Source organism: Ammospiza nelsoni, chromosome 2 (assembly GCF_027579445.1).
Source record: "Ammospiza nelsoni isolate bAmmNel1 chromosome 2, bAmmNel1.pri, whole genome shotgun sequence".
Taxonomy (NCBI): domain Eukaryota; kingdom Metazoa; phylum Chordata; class Aves; order Passeriformes; family Passerellidae; genus Ammospiza; species Ammospiza nelsoni.
In genome coordinates, this window is record NC_080634.1 from 86,560,451 (window position 1) to 86,574,338 (window position 13,888).

The window sequence follows — 13,888 nt, forward strand, 5'->3', positions numbered from 1 at the left end:
CTGTTGTGTGTGTTTCTGCTGAAAGTCAGTCAGTAGCTTAAAGTTTGAGAGATGTTTCTTTAAGGTAAATGAAGTATGTTATTACTGGGACTATATGGCTCATTATAAAACTATTTTTTCAGCTGTAAACTAATTTTATATGAAAGTGAATGCTTGTGTTTGAACAGGAGATCTCAAGGTCCTTCCAAGTTATAGCTATGAAATGTTTTGAGGACAAGAAATCTGATTTTTTTCAAGTATACCACTGAGGAAGTTTCTGCTGCCCTGTAACATGTCTTCTGTTTGACTGAGTGGAGGTTTTGCTTTAGAGAGCAGTATGTTTGTGTTGTCCTTTGCTACCACATGATACACTTTTCCAAGTGGATGTTTTTTGTGGTAGCTGGACACCTATTAACAAAAGTAATTTGTACTTCTAGTTTACCATGACTCGTTCTCATTTAAGATTCCAGATTATTTATTTATTGCTAGCAGGGACAATGCGTTGCTTAGTAACTTTCTTACTCAGAGTAAAATTGAGTAGCATACTGAGAGTTTTAAAAGACATGCTTGGAATTTCAGCACTTCTGTGCACTGATTCATTACTTTTTGAGTATGTCTTGTACTCTGTGCTTTTGAACTATCTAATGTGGTTGCTTTATTTCTGCTTCCTATACAGAGATTACATTCAATGAAATTCCTACTTTTCATAGCCTTACCTTGGATAATATTAGCTAGATGTGGGAGAAAAAAAATCCTTCAATCCTTCATGTGGTTGAAACAACAATTCCTAGTAAATCCCTTGGCCCATTTTACTTACTTTATGTGAACGACCCTGTGTAAGTGAAAGATTTTGCTGTTTCACCCAATTTCCTGCTTAGGCATTAATGTTGCATTCTGCAGAGAGACTTCTGTGCACTTTGTAGACAAGTGATGTTTATTCAGCCAGCTTCCAAGTTTGGTCATCTCTCATCACAAAAACAGAGTGGTAAGTCTGGCTCTGGAAGCGTTTACTGATTCTAGTCGTGGACATCCTCAGTGTTTAACTTTTTGTGTGTCAGCACTACTTGGCTGACAAATTCCCTTCAAAGAGTCAATCTTATGGCATTCCTTTTTCTTCAGAGCCACAGGAAAAAAAGCAAGTCCTGTCTTTTAGTGTGCATGCCCTGTGATGCCACCAGGACCTTTCCATCAGTCCCCTGGCAGTTGTTAAAATGGTGATTTACCTGTTTGGAGAAAAAATTGGTTTTATGTGAGATACTTCATATTTTAACTATATATTTACTCAGATTTCCTTGTAACATTTTTCTGTTTTCTTTACAGAACCGTTGTTTCTTGGATTCTGTCCTGAATGCATCTGGATGTTTTGTTACCTTGTTTTCACATTCCTGTTTTGTCAGTTATTTCTGAATGTATTTGAATCTTAACTTTTGGATACTTTTTCTCTTTGTTAGAGGAGACACAACATTTGAATATGCTTTACTTGCTCTTCTGGAATTTCAAGTAAGCAATTTTGGAGACGTTAGAAAAGGTATAATCTATTCCATGTGTGTATAGACACAAAAGACTTCTGTCATAGCCTGTTGTTTTGTGAATTGCCAAGCTTAGCTAAAGCAAAGCATAAAACACTCAGCAAAGAATGTAGAAACAGAATTTTCGAAGCTTCTAAGGGGGTATAAAATTCTTTGGAAAGAACACACTCTATTATTGGATGCTGTCACAATTTCATTTCTACCTTTATTTGTTCTCCGTAACTTCTGCATGCAGTTTTAACAAAGTTGCAGCATAGAAGCCTTTATTTGACTTGTTACTTTTCTTTCTTCTCCTTTGTTTTTTCCTGTGGGCTTCTGTTATCTCTAGGCCACATTTTAGCACTGATTTAGTAAATTCTCCAGTACCTTCTTTGCTCTTTAGTTTTAATAACCCCTAATTAACCTCTAGGTGCTTGAGGACCTTTGGTTGTGTCAAACTCTTGATATAAAAAAAGTTAGCAACCAGTCATTGATCAGATGGTTTCCATGGGAGCATGGATTAAAGATAGCAGTACTATATTACAGGCTGATTAAAAATAAAGAAAAAATTCCTCTGGCATGCTTTTTAATCTTACTAACTAAAGATTTGCAAGTTTTTCAGCTTTCCTCTTGTGCTACTTTGCCCACTTAGAGACAAATCTTTCCTCACTGATTGCATTGGTATTTGCTGGCTGCTGTAGTGTCTTGTTGCTGCACTGTGCATTTAATGCTGGAAAGGCTGCACAGGATCACAGGTCTGAGGGCCTGGAGAGCAAATGAAGTTCCCAGGGATAGAGGGGCAGGGCTGGGGTGAAGTGTGAGGGGGCTGAATTGCCTAACATGCATGCCCTGATTTCTGCACTGATGTCCTACATGAGCAAAGTAAATGTAATTTGTAATGGAATCAAGAAAGATTTTAATGTGTGTTAATGTCTGTCAGGGACTTGGGGTGGGCTCTGGTGTGGTTTGGCAGCACGATGTGCAGCAGGCTTGGAAGGCAGGGTGAGGGCCCGTTGTACATACATATAGAGTTAAATCCCTATGGGTTTACAATAAAACCTTGGTCTAGTGTTTCAGAGAGCTGGAAAGCAGAAGTAGGGAACCCTGCTTGCTCAGATCCATTTCAGATGGTGTCAACTCAGCTCCAGGAGGGAAATGGGAACCAGGGAGCTGCAGGTGTCATCGTGTGCTAATGAGTATTCATGAACATGCAGCACACCTGCTGTTGTCAGCCCTGCTCTTGGCAGGACATGGGCACTTGGGGGTAGGAATCTGGTTTTTCCTGGGATTAAAGGTAGGTATGAGTGACCAGATCCCTGCATTTGTGTAAGGCCTTGTGAAGTGGAGGACTCCTAATAGGAGTTACGTGTTTAGGTAGCTGGTGTAGGCTTCTTGCTGTGGGTCAGATTCTCACTTTGCTCATTGAGACCTCTGAGATGCTGCTTTATGCTTGGTCTCTTCTGCTTAAGCTCTCCCAAGTGCTGTGTCCTCTTCATAAATGCCTATCTCCTGAGAGCTGAAATAATGTGTTACTGTAGGCAATGTGGAACCTTATAATACTTCTGTAGCCTTGTTGAGCTTTAAACTTTTAGCCACATACAATACCAAGTCTGTGCTGACTTCTGGTGTGAAAAATCTTGTCCAGTTCTTTAAAGTATGCACAAGTAGCTGATATGTAGCCAGAAGTTGGATTTAATTTTTAAATTGATATATAGACAATTACCTATTTTCTTGTATGATGTCCTGTTCTTGAGGTGGTTGGGACCATTGCATACCGTGATTTTGTAAATACCTTCCTGTGCCGAATCAAGACAATTTCCTGTGTTCTTTATGAAGATGAAAAATCTCTGAACTCATGAAGGTAAGAAAAATTAAATGAATAGCTAGATGTATTGTTAAGCTTAAACACCAAAATATCTGCAAAACCAAAAAGTAACATCACCATCTGAGGCATCCAGTGGCAGAACCATAGGACTCCTGTTGAGTCCTGTGGCTGCTGTGGAATGAAACTCTTCAGTGTAATCCTGTGGGCTCTTGGAAAAGATTCCTTCATTGCCTTAGGATAAATGGTTAAAAGGAAAGTAAAAATGAAGTGGAATTAGCTGGAATTCAGGAAGTAGACCTGTGGCTGTCCTGTAGCATAGTGCCTTGATCAAAGGCAAATCCAGTCTTCGGGCAATTGCGTTAAGCTCGTTACTACCTTATTATCTGATACTTGTGTGGTTTAGGTACAGTGTGCATAAATTGCCAAGCAATGATACATTACTGTTGCAGATCTTCCTAAAGATTTTTGACACGCATGGGTTAAAATCAATTCCAGCCAAGAAAGGATCTCAAACTGCCCTAAGTCTGGCCTGATAAAAACCACACCTAACTTCAGAGGCTAGGATATCAGTTAGTGGCTTGATTGGGAATATGTAGATACATGTCTCTCTAGCTACATCTAGAAGGCCTGTGTTCAGTGTGGTAGGGATAATTGAGAAGGACAAAGACAGTAGAGGGAGAAGCAGCTCATGGAGACCCGCTGAACATCTTTAATCAAGTACCGTCATTGCACTCCTTAAGTTCCACCAAAGTGGGAAGAGCAGGGAGTTGTGGAGGCATTACAGAATTAAATCAAGCAACTGGAATGGTATTTTGTGTGCTCACTTAAAATGGTTTTGATAGGCATATCACATGTTACATGAGACCATAGACATTCAGAAGGCAAAAAGTGATTGTTGTGTAATTCCTACATCAAATAATAGAAAAAACCAACACAGATCTTGAGTAGCTGTGTACCATCATCTACTTTTTTTGTATGATCTTATGTATAGGAATGCTAATAAAAAGCAGATTGCCCAGTCAGTGGGGAAGCAGCTCTTTTCCCCACTCAGTTATTTAGATGGAGATTGCAAGATCTGGGGCATCAGCCAATCCTTGTGACAAGCTGTTGTTTCCTGGACAGGATGGTGCAGGTTGGCAGTCTTGCTTTCATACAGAGCAGCTGCTCCTGGCACCAGCTGGCTGTCAGCAAGTAGGGGAGCCACAGTGGTGGTCTTGCTTGGGACAGACTGGCAGGCTATGAAGTATTGCCCATGTGGGGGCAAGCTGCTGTTGATCAGATCTCGTGGAGAGCATTTGACTTTGCCGTCCTTGCTGCTCTGTTGTGCCTGGTAACAGATGTCTCATGGCTGATGTAGGCTGAGGGGTTGCATTAACAAGGTTGTTCTGAATTTGCACTTGCTCAGGACAAGAAAACAAAACTAATCCTGCTTTACAAAGGTGAGTAATTTACTTAATCAAGCTCCTTGTCGCAAGCGGAATTTGCAGAAAAGGGCATAGCATGGATGGCACTGGAGACAATCAGGTGTCACTTTGGAAATGGAAGCATCCAGCTCTGGTTGTATTTTACACTTTTGCTTAAGCTGGGTTAAGAAGTTAGGCTGATAAAGAACTGTGATGGTTGAAAGGAATTGAAATTAATTTATTCGATATATGCACTCAAAATGTTCATGAATATATACAGACAGAGAAGGATAGTAGCCATGTCCTAGATAATGAATTGTTTCATAGAAAAGACTATGTTGCAGTACTTGGAGAGAAACATGGCTGTGAAGATGTCTCTGTGATATGATGAAATGCTAATGATAACATTTTGCAACGATGCATAACTTCTTCACAAGCTGTGGAAATTCTTGATGACATGGAAAGGGTGGAATAATTGGATTAGATCATATTTGAAATAATTAAAACTGGGGGTCTAGCACCTTATCCCCACTCTTCACAGGTTTTCTTGTAGATGCTATTACAAAAAGGTTATTTAAAGAAACTTGAGGCAGTGCAGACTTTTTGGGAAAAACCCAACAACCGATAATTGAAGTAAAGGACTAATTATTCTGTTCTCAGCGCAAAAATCATTAATAGCACAGTGTCCCCTGAACAGTTGTTGAAAACAGAGACTTAGAAGTGCTTGCTATGGCAACAGTTTGCAGTTTGATTATGATTATAGAGAGGGTTTTCAAGGGTAAATAAAGTGTTGGATGCAGCTTAAAGCAGACAAATACAAGCAAATATGAGGCTTTGATGAAAAATTGTTTGCAAGTTCCCATGCTCTCAGGTGGCTGTTCCCTATGTGCAGTAGTTTGTGGATTCCCTCTGCCATAAAACAGTGCCTGGAAAGAGCAATCTTGACAAACTTCCGTGAAAAAGAATGGGCAGTTTGAGTTTGTGCTGCAGTGTCAAGTTCATTAGATGGAATCTTGAACAAATAAGTAAAGCTGAACTTCAATGGGAGAACACTGCATGGAAAAAGTAAGAAAACTTTAAAATGAGAAAGTACGTATGTTTGGTGTCATTTACAGAAAAGTTCAAGTGGGAGGCTGCCAAACCTGCCTGGTTTTTATGGTTTTGATTTTAATGAAGTGTGGTTATTTCAATACAAACACCACAGACATGAGCACCCTCTGCAGGATGTTTAAAGCGGTTTCCCACTCGATCCCTTTTGATTGTTAAAGGTTAGGTTTTTCATCCTTACGGCTGGTGTTTTTCCCTCGCCGTGCTGGGGAAGTTTTGCAGTGGGAAGCCCCGGCCCTGAGCTGTTACTGCCCCCCGGTGCCCTGTGGCGCTGGTTTCCCTGCGGTGGCGCTGGGGCGGGCGCTGGATGGCACTGTGCGGGGTTCGTACGAGTGGGCACGGTTGTTCTGGGCGCAGATCTGTGTTCCGAGAGGCAGGTTGCCTGTACATGCACAGAAAAAGTGCCTTTCGTTAACAGCAAAGGGCCGGTCCCGGACGCCGCTCCGCCGCCTGCGACAGCTCCGGGATTACTCCCGGCTCCCCGAGAGGAGGAGGAGCCGGGCCGGAGGCTGCCGGGGGCGGGAAGGGGCGGCAGGTTTGGGATGAGGAGGAGGAGCTGGAGCGGCAGGAAGGGTGTTTCCCTGCGCAACTCCCGGTTGAAGTGACTCACGCAGGAAACTCCCTGCCAGGCGCGGCCCAGGAGCAGAACCGCCGGCCCGACGCGACCCTCGGCGGCCGGGCCGAGCGGAGCCCCCGGACGGACGGACAGACAGACGGACGGGCTCCTGCCGCCGCCGGGCAGCGCCGCTCCCGGGAGCCGGCGGAGAGCGGGTGAGTGCCCTTCCCGGGGCCCTCCCCGGATCCGGGCGCTTCGTCTGCGGGTCCGCGCCCCTCTCGCCGGTAACCGTGAGCTCCGTACTCCTACTGGGGTTGGCTCATCCCCCCTCGGTGTCCGGGGCTCCCGGGGCTGGGCGGTGCCGCGGGGGTCCCGCTGCTCGGGCGGTGCCCGGGGCCGAGCGGGAAGGGCCGTGCGGGGCCTCGGGCGGGCCGGGTCCCTCAGCGGCGGGCACCGAAACGCCGTTCTTGGGTTGTGTTTCTGGGGTAAGGGCTAGCTTGTTCTGTCCCGTGCCTGGCCCCTGTGTCTGCAGCGCTCGAGTGGTCAGAGTTCTGCCTACTAGGCTGTCTTGGAGTGGGCTAGATGAGGAAAATATAAAAGTAAAAAGCTCTATGCAGGTTCGTCTCCCTCCTCAGAGGAAGGAGGTGATCTGGAGTGTCTGTCTAAGGACGTGGAATAACTTCCTCATGAGGAACTTGAGAATTATCCGATAAAAATAACTATGCTGTAATGGCAGCAGCCCGGTAAGCTTGAAAATCCCCAGATGGAGGGTCTGCCACCCCTTCCCTCCTCTCTAATGAGCAGAGGTGAAGACAGACTTGCACTTCATCTTTCTGAGTATTCCTGTAGTTCATCAACATCTCTGCTAATATTTTGCCTATCGGTAGGCTCTCATTGCCTTGATTTTTATTCCTGTGCTGTTTGATGGCAGGTTGAAGTAGCATTTAGACATGTAAATGGTTGTTTGTGCCAGCGAGGCTGTTGGGAGGAAGTTGCCTTTGTGGGATGCAGCCAGTCTGCCTGAAGTGCTGGCTGGAGAGCGTGTATTGGAGGAGGAGGAAAGCTAGCTGGAGGAATTTCTTTTAATTAGAAGGTCATAGCAGGCTTTTCTGTAAACTGTGGGAAATGGAAAGCTTAGGCTAATGAGGACTCCAGTCCTTATTGCATTCCAGTTACTTATTTGGCATAACTTTATTATAATAAGCTTACTGAACATGTACATATGCAGTGTTGTGTGGTAGTGTTTTCTTCAAAATTGAATTTGTAATAATACTGTAGTGCAATTCAGCAATGTCTGAATTATGTTTTTATTAATTGTACTTAAACTGTTTTATGCTCAGAGAATGTCTGAGCTATGTGATAGAAAAAGCATTCTACTCCTTACTTAAGTTCTGATTCTTGACTTCATTTAAGTCCCACTTTTACCTCTAAAAAACTTTTTTTTTTAAACTTTTGTAAACGTGAAGTTCCTCCTGTTCTAGTATAAAAGACTCTTTAAGCTTTCCCAGGCAACTGGTCTGTGAAGTCTGGCTGGTGTAGGCAGCCAGTTGTCTCTGTAGCTGCCAGGAGGGAGGAGGAGGAATTTGGAAGAAGTCTGTACAGCATTGGGAAGGCTTAACCCCAGTATCATCAAAGCTTGCTTGGCTTGCCCTCTAAAAAGTGTACATCAGTCTTTCGTTGTAGCAGCTTAGATTTTTTTTTTTTAATAGGGACTATGTACTTGATGGAATATCTCTATTATACTTTGGTTTTCAGGTTGTCAGCTTGTTTATATATTCTGAGAATAAACCTCTCTGAGTCTTGGGAAAATACCCAAATAGTCTCACCCCTGCAACATCCCTGTTTGAAAGAGTTTGTTTTGTTTACAGGTCTTGGGTTTGTCAGTTTCTTTTGAGGGTCCTGATGCTGAGAGTGGAGTGGAGTTTGAATGGAGTAATAGATATCACAGCATTCAAACTTAAATGGAGCCAAATTGTCTAAGTTGTTTAAGTTTTTTTTTTTTTAAATATATGTTATAAGAAAGGGAATGTTTCACAAACAATTCAGACTTTTCAGTTTTTAACTTCTGAATATGTGACTTATAAAAAAAGCTCATAGTGCTTTAGTGATGCACCTGTAATATTCAAAGTATTCATTAACAAAATTCTTGTTTCTTCAGTTTGCTTTAGATGGAAATTGTCCTCTGGGCGTAAACCAAGAGATTCTCTTGGTCCAATATGCTGATTTTGTAGCATAATTAAGTAATTACTAGGAATCTGTTCTAGCTCTGTGTTCCATGTTAGATATTTGTCTGATACATTCCTTAAGTTTTGGTTAGTGCTTTGTTTATTCATTCTGGCAGAGATTTGTCTTGGAAGGTGGCTTGTTCCTGAGGGTAGGTTTTAAAACCTTGCCATAACCCTCTTGTCAGAATCATCTGATTTTTATTTTAAAGTTTGTTTCTTGAAGGTTTCCAAGATATTGAGGTTGAGGTGGAAAATTCAGAGTGGTTGGAACAAAAAATCCCCACAAAGCTCTTTATTTGTGGGAACAGTTGTATTCATCCTCTGGCCTGAAAGCTGCTAGAACTGCTTGCATTGCTATACAAGAGAAAATTAATTTTAATGTAATTTCCATGCCTTTATGTGCATATCAAATGGGTTTTATTTTACAGTTTTTGTCCTATGTTCTCTGGGCAAGTTCTTCGAGTGGTTCCTTGGTTTACTTGTTGCTGTACCAACAAGTAAATTAAACCTGAATGCTGGGCAGCAAGTTTTACCCTGCTGAGCTGGAAGTCAGCTCTGTGATTGACTTCCCCGCTTGGAACAGTGGCTGTGTGACCTTCTGCATTTCCACTGTTTATACATTTTAAATAACTGCAGCTACTATGGCAAGCCCCAAGTTAATAAGCAATTGTGCTTGACCCAGGGTAGGTGCTCGTTGACCTGGGGATGCTGCAGGAGCTTGGCAGAGCCCAGGCGTGAGTGGCCACTGAAGTGGTTCAAGGTGGGTCCATCCCTGTGCGTGGGACTGCGATTCCTTTCATGTTCCCAGGGATGGAGGTAAAGAGGGAGGAGTAAATGTAACAGACTTGTAAATTTCTGATCTGTAGAAAATATACCTTGTTTCAAGTGGCCTCTGGCAGGCTTTACTCTTGAAGGTCATCTGGCTACTTTTTGGCTACATTGTTATTTGTATATATAACAAATGAAAGCCGCCTATCCTTGTCCTGGTTTTTATGCAGAGCTGAGACAGTAAAATGAAAGAAGGACATTTCAACATGGTGAAATATGACTATACCTACAAAAACAAACAGCTTGGTAATGGTGCTTTACATTTTAATCTACATACGTCAGTTCAGGGCTGTTCTTTACTGCTGGTCTGCCCTTAGAAGCTGACATTAGCGGGGCTCGGGGGCACACTTTGCTGGGTAATGCTGATAACAGAGTGCCTATTGATTTGCTTTGTTAAAACCTAATTCCATTAATCCACATCACTGCCTTTCTGGTGGTAAAAATAATGTATGATGCATTGATGGGACTTGCTACAAGAAGACAGAGGTTGCAAAGCAGCAGTTAATCTTTCTATCTCTTGGCACCAAAAATGTTGTAAGATATTTTGGGTAGCTCCTTATCTCTTGTAAACACACTGGCGAAAATCCTGAAGCATGTTTTCTTCATAAGACTTGAAAGATTTTTCTCTGTGTTAGTATGTACTGTTTACTGTATGCCTCTGTTATGTCTGTAAATATATGTGCACTCACAAATATTTGTGAAGAAAATCCTGTATTCACACATTTCAGTGTTTTGGGGGAAAGGTGGCTATCTTGGACTTAAACTGGAAAAAGTGGAGTTGTGGTAAAGGTTGGTATGGCACAAATAATCATCAGGCATTTGCCATCTCAGGAGAAACCCCCTTTCCCTCAGGCTGAGCATCAGCAGATATCAAGTGAATTTATATCTGTGTAGCCTTTCTGCAGAAAGACCATTGTGGGAGAGGTGGTTTAAGGCTGTGGACAGCCAAGTTGAGCACAGATCTGGCTTGGGGTGTTGGAGAGGGAGCCCATCTCTCCAAGCCTTCCCAGCTGGGAGATGGTGGTGGTCCCTGCTCCTGAGGAGCAGCACTTGTATCCTGCTGCTCTGTCCCTTCCCCACATTTTCTGTAGCTGTTTCATTCTGCCAGACCTCTGCTCCTGCTGGAAGGGCCCCCAGCAGGGCATCAGTGTGATGGTGAGCTCAGGAGGGCTCTCAGGGTGGGAATCCCTTCATTGCTACACTAGCTGCCTGCCAGGCACCCGCTGATGGGACTTAGCCAGCTTGGTGTGCTGTGGATTTGCAGCCCTCTTAGCCAAGCTCTGAGGTCCTGATGTGCTCTTCTCAGTGCCTACAGAGCAGTGAAAGTGAACGTGGTAGTTCTTTGGCTGGGTGGCTGTTCTGTGGTTCTGTATGGGTGTGTTGCCAGGACAGGTGCTCTGGCCGAGGCAGAGCTTAAAGTGAGTGTCTTCCACCAGAGTGGATGTTCTACCTGTTAACTTGACTAAAGCTTTTCTTGTTCAGGTAGTCAGGTAGCACATACGGAATTGGCACTTCTGCTCTTGCTTTCATCAGAGGTAAGTGCAGGCTGTGGTGCCCTCCTTTTCCCAGTTTGTGAGTGCTCCCAGCTTACACAGTGGTTATTTGTGGGGTGAACTTGGAGGATTTCTCTTTGCTTGAGCCATACTCTGTGATATTTTCTCAGTTGAACAGTCTGTCTTTCAGCAAGCCTTTCTCATGGCTGGTTTTTGCAGGTCTCTTTTCCGTCACTGTTGGTCAGGGGGTAATAGAGTGACAAACAAACTTTTTAAAGCCAGTAATTGCTCATTTGGTGGGAAAAAATGCCATCCCCCCTCCTCTCCCTCCACTGAAAGGCATCTTAAGAATTCAGTCAGTGCGTAGACTTATGCTTACTAGATGACACTCTCTGCAAATGATTAGCAGGGTTGAGTCTCAGTAATGTTCTTATGAATTACTTTATTCTAAAGTAAAAGAAAAATAATTAAATAGTGCTTTTGGTTTTAGAAACAAATAGATTTAAAAACCAATACTGTGGTTTTATGCTAGGACATGAGTCTCAAGAGTTGACATGCTAAGAAGTGATTCCAGCTGTGCAAATGACACAAGGTGCTTTTGGAGATCCTTGCTTTATACTCTACACCTGTAAAAGAGATTTTTTTCCAGAGTTTAGATAAAAATATATTAGTACTGTACTTCAGTTTAAAATACTTTAATTCTGACAGGGACATGGACACTTTGTTGGCAGAAATAAAAATGCTGTTGACCTGAAGCTATTTATAGCCTTCTTTCAGTATACCTCTAATTATTTTAAGTGCTTTCAGTGATGTAAAATCAATAAGGAGAGTACACCGAATGATAGATTCTGAGTGTGAAGTTCAGGCAAACTGTCACGATGCACGGCTCAAGATAGATGTGATAGCTTGTTAGGTGATATCTGAAGTAATGCTTTGAATGAATTTTCACTGAAATTGTGTATTTTCTTGTATAAAATACAGGTGATGAGCTCTTTCTGAGGAAAAAGAGAGCTTAAGAAACTAAAATTTATTTATTTTTGTTTTCTACTTGGTCATGTACTATTTTCTTAGTTTTTTTAAGATAACTATTAAGCCATAATTTACTTCTTGTCTGATTCACTCTCTCCTCACAGAAATGCACATAATGTACATTATTATTGTACTGATTTAGACAATAAATGAAAAGCTACTTTTAAGCATGGATAGTACAAATTTGCCTAAACTATCTTCCAACTTACTATTCAGATGAAGCTGTGTAATTTTTTTTAACTGAAAGTGGAGAGTGTTGTATTGGTGACTTAGAAAGTACCTACTGGTATAGAGAAGGAGTGGGAATGACAGCAGACAGCCTCTCTTTTAGAGTAACTTTTCTTGAAGCCTTTGTTGAATTTTTAAACTCAAAATAAGGCAATGCTGAAGCCAGAGCTTCGCCTGCAGGCTTGCATTGCAGAAACCCACGGGATGTAATGAATGCCTGTCGTGTCCCTGGGGGCATAAGCTGTGAGATGGAGCTGGTGCAAAATGCAGAGGCCCCGTGCAAGGGGCACCTGGGGCTGCCCCAGCAGTGGTGGGAGGGTGTCCTTCCCACAGGCAGGGGTGGTGCCCAGCAGACTCCCCGGAGGAGCTGCCAGGCTGAGCCTGGAGCAGCCCTCTGTGTAACTGGGCTGAGGAAGAGAGTGCTGTCCTCCCCTCCCCCGAGAAAACAATGCTGCTTTTTCTTTATTTCTCTCCATTCTTGTGAAATAAAAGTGCAGAACTCCCATGCTTTATCAGGAACTGTAGTGATGGGACAAGGAGTAATGGGTTCAAACTGAAAGAGATGAAATTTAGCTAAAAGATACGGAAGAAATTCCTGACTGTGAGGATGGTGAGGCACTGGAAGAGGTTTCCCAGAGAGGCTGTGGGTGCCCCATCCCTGGAAGTGTTGAAGGCCAGGTTGGATGGGGCCTTGAGCAGCCTGGTGTAGTGGAAGGTGTTCCTGCTGATGGCAGGGGGGATGAACTGTGTGGTCTCAGTGCCATTCTATGAGTGCAAATAAACAGTTTGTCTAAGGTTCAGGGCTTATGTTGTTGCTTAGATGGAAACCTGAAGCCTCCAGACTCTTATCTTTCTCTCCATCTTTGAGGCTCATCTCTGTTACCTGTAACATGACCTCCTCCATCCACTGTGGTGCTCAGCTCCCCCATCCCCAGCTCCTTTCAGCCCACCTACACAGGTGTGCCCCCTTTGAGTACCAGCAGTAAATACACCACACACCAAGGGCAGCCAAGGAAACCATGCTGGGCAGGTGTGAGCAGTCTGTGATGGAAGACTTCATCCTGAGCCATGCCAGGCTCATCCCATGTAAACTTGCTTTCCTTTCTCCTTTCTGGGGTGGTTATTGCTTTTGCTGCTCCCCTTCCCATTGTTTGCAGAGTGTTCACGGTGGGAGTGTTACCTTTGCTAGGAAGTGAGAGAGCTTTTCACAGCTGTAGTTGTAGTTTTCACATGCTGTAGGTGCTGTGCTTCTGTGCTAAACTTCAGTCTGCTCCAAAGCACTGCTGTGCAGCTTTGCTTCCTACCAGCCGTGCAGCAGCAGGATCAGGAGCAAGTACAGCAGAAATGCTTGCTGAGAACAGCTGCAGGAGAGAGCAGCATCAGCAGAATGCAAAAATGGCAGCAAACTGAGAAGATTAAAAAGGGCTGTGGAGGAGTGAACTGGGTGAGAGGAAAAGAATGCAAAAAAGAGAAGGTGGGGGGGGTGGTCAGGAAGGTGAAATGGTGCAGTTCAAAGGTGTAATACCAGAGAATGTTAATAGGGTAAGGCAAGTAAGTGTGGCAAGACAGATCTCAGCACACCTAACCTAAAATGAAACAATGCTTAAATCTCTAGCTCCTTTGCAGTCTGAAGAGAGACCAAATATTGCAGAAGGGGGTTCATTCTGTACATTAGTCAGTTCACTCAGAACTAACTCAGTTCTGTGA

The 13,888-nt window shown here is 43.3% G+C and overlaps 1 protein-coding gene across 3 annotated transcripts in view; it reads left to right on the plus strand.

The window, feature by feature from the left end:
* Positions 1-6,391: 6,391 nt before the first annotated feature.
* CYFIP1 (cytoplasmic FMR1 interacting protein 1) overlaps positions 6,392-13,888 on the plus strand; it is a 75,014-nt gene continuing 67,517 nt past the window's right edge. For 2 of the 3 annotated variants that reach the window (XM_059492187.1, XM_059492178.1), the window contains exon 1: positions 6,401-6,593. The gene's annotated coding sequence lies outside the window, so the exon portion shown is untranslated. Of the gene's footprint in view, positions 6,594-13,888 lie in introns of all 3 variants that reach the window. The other variant, XM_059492196.1, reaches the window with a different exon arrangement.